This window comes from Pleurodeles waltl, chromosome 11, assembly GCF_031143425.1.
Source record: "Pleurodeles waltl isolate 20211129_DDA chromosome 11, aPleWal1.hap1.20221129, whole genome shotgun sequence".
In the NCBI taxonomy this organism is placed as follows: domain Eukaryota; kingdom Metazoa; phylum Chordata; class Amphibia; order Caudata; family Salamandridae; genus Pleurodeles; species Pleurodeles waltl.
The window spans coordinates 761,234,485-761,240,687 of NC_090450.1; positions in this window are offsets into that span (position 1 = coordinate 761,234,485).

Below are 6,203 nucleotides of genomic sequence, written 5' to 3' on the forward strand. Positions count from 1 at the left end.
GAGTGGAGCCACTCAGATGTTTTGATTATAAAAACTATATGTTCTGGGCCCAGCAAAAAAGGACTGCACCGGATGTCTCCTAGCATGGCTTGCTAACCCAGCAAAACAGGGATTGGTGATCATAGAATTCAAATCTAGCTAGGGCATTAGGGTATACAAGCAGGAAGAGAATAATATGCAACTTTTCCCCTATCATCCTAATTTTAATTGCTGCTCTACCATGCCTACAAAGGTGGATATTGGAACATTTCTGTAGTAAGTGGCAATCACAGTTGTTTTGCCCCAGGAGGCAGAAGATCTGGGACAAGAAATCACGATCCCTGAAATTTGAGCTCACATCAAGAATGTGTCCTGAAATAAGACACCAGGCACAGATGGCCTCCCAGTCGAGCTTTATTTGACCTGTATCGAGGACCGAGCCCCCAGGCCTAGTCAAACTCCATAGAATGGCTAAAGAAAGGAGATAATTTCCACCGTCCACCCGAGAAGCTCTCATTATACCCCTGTTAAAACCAGGGTAACTGGCTACCAATGTAAGAGCTTATCGCCTGCTATCGTTGCTGAACACCGATTATAAAATACAAAGCATGGTGTTAGCCACTCAACTCCTCGATCAGATGCCTACCCTTGTTCATCAGGCAACGTTTTTTCCAGGTCACAGTGCTGCACTTAACATCTGAAGACTCCTCACAATACTAGAGGCAAATATCTATGACCAAGAACGGGTGGTGATATTTGCCATCAACATTGAAAAGACTTAGAATGGGATAACCTCTATGATGTGTTGAGGCAATTCGGACTTGGAGAGAACTTTGTGACCAAGACCCATTTCAGAGAGTTACAGGGTGGAATGAGGTACACAACAGAGTTGCCTGCTTTCACCCATCCTTTTCACTCTCTCCATGGAGCCCCTGGCAAGCCAAACCCAAACCGGCGATGCCAATGAATGTGTAAGGGTAGGGGCACAAATGCAATATATCACACTCTATGCTGATGAACTCCTGCTCTTCTTAAGAGATACAGGAGGGGCTCTGACGGGGGCTATGACTTATTATAGTGATTTGGCTCCCTTTCCAGACTTCGGGTAAATTGGCAGAAGACTTCCGTATTCCATGCAATGGCCTCAGGAGATATTCCTAAGAATATAGAGAACCTGTATTGGTAACCACGTTGTTTACCATGCCTGGAAGTGCAGATCTACCATGAGCCAGCAGATCTATTTTAAGAGAATGTGGGAAGGGATTTTTAATTCCAATTTTTTGGTGGGCGAGCTCCAGTGGTTGGACCAGTCGATAGCAGGTCAGAAGACACCTGGTAAAGAAATAGGCCCATTCATCCCGGACATATATAGCCTGGCTAAGGTACTTCTTCAGCTGCATTGCCCCAATGTTGACAACACCACAGAGTTTAAAGTGGTGTATCGTTGCTGGCTTAGGAGTCTAAGCAAGACCAAATGGAAAACACCCTATTACTTGGACATTCCAATGCAACTCTTGTTAGAGATTGGTGAGGGGTGTTGAATTGGGTGGCGGAAGGAGCAACGACGATAGGTGCCCTTTATGAAATGGAGACCTTCTTGCCCTTTGAGGACTTCCAATCGTAGTATGTGTTACCTCAGGGCCGCTTTCTCCTTCATGGGGTGGTAACAATTCGCAGGCACTGTAAACATGGCCTAGTAGAACCACCTCAATATAGAGTCTGCCAGTACTTGGCTACCTCGTGGGGGAGCATATAGGGCAGTTACCTTTTTATATAGCAGGCTGCGGGAGGATCTAATGCCACCCGTAGCTACTCTTAAAACTGAGAAGAGAATCGGGGGACCCCCATTTTGGAGGAGGACTGGGAGCACATCCTAGAGTGTACATCCAGGATGTCGAGGTATGCAAGATTTAAGCGTATTAATTTTTACATACTACATAGAGCATACCTCACCCTGCAGAGACTTAACTGTCATTTTGGAATGGAGAATGGCAGGTGCCGGAGATGTGGGTGGAGGCTGCTGAGTTTCTCCACAAGCTCTGGAGCTGTAGGCTTTTAATAGAATACTGGGGAGACTTTATCAGAACACTGACCAAAGTTAATGAGAGGGAGATACCATGGACTCCTGGACACTGCCTGTTAAGTTGGTTCCCACACACAGCCAAAACGAAAATCATGAGCCAGTTCCAAGATCTGGCATTCATCGTAGCTAAAAGAGAAGCTAGTAGAAACTGGAAAGATCTGAGGGGACCCAGATTTACAAAATGGAGTTGAGAGGTAGTGAGATGAGAGGGCTATGAGAGAGAGGTAAAACTTTGAGAAGACAAATAGGGCCAGGGTCCCCTGGATGGAGCAAGGGTATTGGGAGGTGCTAGTGCACACAGTGGAGTACTTGGACCCCCAAACTCCAGTAGACAGGCAGCCATCCTATTACCTACGAAGTCCATTGTACCACCTGGACACATTTTGTAGGAAACACCCATGTACTTGACACAAAGGGGAAGATACACTGATAGATATCACAGAGATGTTTAGCCACCTGGGACACCCTCTCCACACTACTTGAGACCTTACTCGGGATGATCAGATGGCATAAGTCGTGGGAATGGTTGTGGGGAGGTACTGTTGGGGCTTATGTTGTTTTGTTATTATATTGCATTGATAAGGATGAATTACTTGACCACCCTGCAAATGGATGGATTAATCAGCTGATGTCCCTGGATATCTTTGAGCCGTGCTTACATGTTTAACTAAGCTATCCTGTGTTTTAATATATTACTCTGACTGTATAGCCATGCTCCATGACGGCTTCAGGATGAGGCCCTTAATGTATTGTTATATGTCATCAGAAAACCTAATAAAATCTGTTGAAAAAAAAAATATATATTTGTATTGAAGACTAACTCTGTGTGCAGGTGAAAGTTGACAACTTTTGTCCCACATGTTCTACACACGGTTTTGGCTGTGCAGAAAACGTTTTCAATGAGACAAAGACTACATAAAACATATTAAGTATTGTAAGCAGGTTTGCGTTTTTAGACAGAATCATCTCCACATGACAATTTCAACATAACATAGAAAACTGTGTGCACACGGTACTAATCTATGTACATGCGTTTGTTTTGCTTCAGAAAATGGGTTATATGTAAAGTTTTCAGCACAGTATTAAGCCTGCTGGTAATATGACATTTAGCACTTTCAGACCTTGGGTATTTTAACCCCCTAGCTGCTGGACCTCCCACCCCAAACCCCCCCCATCCACTTCCAGTGCAGAGCACTTTTTTGGCTATTTAGGGTAGTTCGCGCTTAGGCCTACATAAAGTTTTGTCCACATAAGCTATTCAAGCCAAATTTGTGTCCTTTTTTTCCAACATTCTAAGGATTCTAAAGGCACCCAGAGTTTGTGGGTTCCCCTGGAGGAGACCAAGCAATTAGCCAAAATAACTAAAAGTTTGTTTTTTTCAAAAGAATGGGAAAAAAGGGCTGCAGAAGAAAGAATGTATTTTTTTCCTTGAAAAGGGCATCAGCAAAGGGTTTGCGGTGCTAAAATCACTATCTTCCAGCTTGCAGGAACAGGCAGACTTTAATCAGAAAACCACATTTTTCAACACAATTTTGGCGTTTTACTGGGACATACGGCATTTTTACAATTTTGTGTGCTTTTAGCCTCCTTCCAGTTAGTGACAGAAATGGGTGTGAAACCAATGCTGGATCCAGGACAGCTAAACATTTCTGAAAAGTAGAAAAAAATCTGAATTCAGTAAGGAGTCATTTGTGTAGATCCTTCAAGGTTTTCCTACAGAAAATTACAGCTGAAATAAAATAAATATTGAAATTGAGGTGAAAAAAACAGTCATTTTTTTCCACATATTACTCTCTTACTTTTTCCTGCAATGTCATATTTTCAAAAGTAATATACTGTTACGTCTGCTAGACTCTCCTGGTTGCGGGGATATATATAGGGCTTATAAGTTCATCAAGAACCCTAGGTATCCAGAGCCAATAAAGAAGCTGCACCTTGCAATGGGTTTTCATTGTATGCTGGGTGTACAGCAATTTATTTGGTGAAATATAAAGAGTGACAAACAGGTATCAAGGAAACCTTTGTATTTCCAAAAATGAGCACAAGATAAGGTGTTGAGAAGCAGTGGTTATTTGCACATCTCTGAATTCTGGGTTGCCCATACTAGCATGTGAATTACAGAGTATTTCTCAATTAGGCATCTTTTTTACACACTGTCTTACATTTGGAAGAAAAAAATGTAGAGAAAGACAAGGGGTAGTAAGACTTGTTCTGCTATTCTGTGTTCCTCAAGTGTTCCGATAAAAATGGTTACCTCACTTGCGTGGGTAGGCCTAATGCCCGCGACAGGAAACGCAACATGGACACATCACATTTTTACACTGAAATTTGACGTGTTTTTTGGATAGTGCCTGGCTGTGGATTTTAGCCTCTAGCTCAGCCGGCACGTAGGAAAACCTATCAAACTTGTGCATGTTTGAAAACTAGACACCGGCCGGAATCCAGGATGGTGTGACTTGTGGGGCTCTCACCAGGGGCCAGATGTAGGAAAATGCCAATTTACGACTTGCAAATTTCGAGTCCCTGCGACTCGCAATTTGCAACTCGCAAATTGGTATGCAGAACGGTGTCTCAGACACCGTCTGTGAGTCGCTATGGGGTCGCAATAACCCACCTCATTAATATTAATGAGGTGGGTCGCAAATTGCGGCTCCATAGCGAGTCTAGGCACTCGCAAACATGGAGGCCTGCTGTCGTCAGTAGACCTCCATGTTCGTGACTGCTTTATCAATAAAGCAGTTTTTTTTTTTTTAAGTGTAGCCCGTTTTCCTTAAAGGAAAACGAGCTGCACTTAAAACAAAACCGAAACCTTTAGTTTCGGTATTTTTTCAGGACAGGTAGTGGTCCCTTGGACCACTACCTGCCCTGAAAAAAATGTTTTGGGTCCATTCGCAAAGGGGAAGGGGTCCCCTGGGGACCCCTTCCAATTTGCGAGTGGGTTACCATCCACTTGAAGTGGATGGTAACTGCGATACCATTTGCGACTGCATATGCGGTCGCAAATGGTATTGCATGCCACTCCGAATCGCAAATAGGAAGGGAACACCCCTTCCTATTTGCGATTCTGAAATGCATATTGCGAGTCGGTCCCGACTCGCAATATGCATTTCTGCATAGGGAAATGCGATTAGCGAGTCGCAAACGGCAATTTTTGCCGTTTGCGACTCGCTAATCGTTTCCTGCATCTGGCCCCAGGTTCTGTTACCCAGAATCCTTTGCTAACCTCTGAGAATTGTTGCAAACTTCCTTACACCTAGCATTCCCCTAAGTGTCAAATAAAAAAATGGTACCTCACTTGTGTGGGTAAACCTAGTGCCTGCAACAGGGAATGCCCAAAAACACAACGTGGACACATCCCATTTTTCCGTAGAAAAAAGACGTGTTTTTTACAAAGTGCCTAGTTGTGGATTTTGGCCTCTAGCTCAGCCGGCACCTAGGGAAACCTAGCAAACCTCTATATTTTTAGAAATAAGACAGCTAGCGGAATTCAGAATGGGGTGACTTGTGGAGCTCTCGCCAGGTTCTGTTACCCAGAATCCTTTGCAAACCTCAAACTTTGGCAAAACAAACACTGCTGCACAGTTCTGGAATTTGAGAGGAGCTGCAAACTTCCTTCCTCCCAGGACTCCCCCAAGTCTCCCAATAAAAACTCTCTTGTGTGGGTAGACCTAGTGCCTGCGACAGGAATAGATCACACAACCGTCGATGTTGGTCCCTACATGAGGGCAACTGTTGACTCTGGGGTGATCCATTCCTGATGCAGGCAGTAGGGTACAGGCACTCAAGTGGGGTAGTGTTTTTATCAGGACAGGTGGGGAAACACTGGGTGGTAGGAAGTTTGTGGATCCCAGCATATTCCTATAGTTTGTGTGACAGAAATACAAGAAAAAATGTAGCTTTTATTCAACATTTCACCTTTGCAGGGTATTCTGGGTAAGAAAACTTTGGGGACTCCACACAAGTCACACCACTGTGGACTCCCCAGATGTCTAGTTTCCAGAAATGTCTGGGTTTGGTAGGTTTCCCTTTAAGGCCGCCGACCCCAGGACCAAAAACGCAGGTGCATGCCTTACAAAACCAGGTTGTTTTGTGATAGATAATTTTGATGTCTCCACAATACGATTTAGGCGGTGGAATTTGG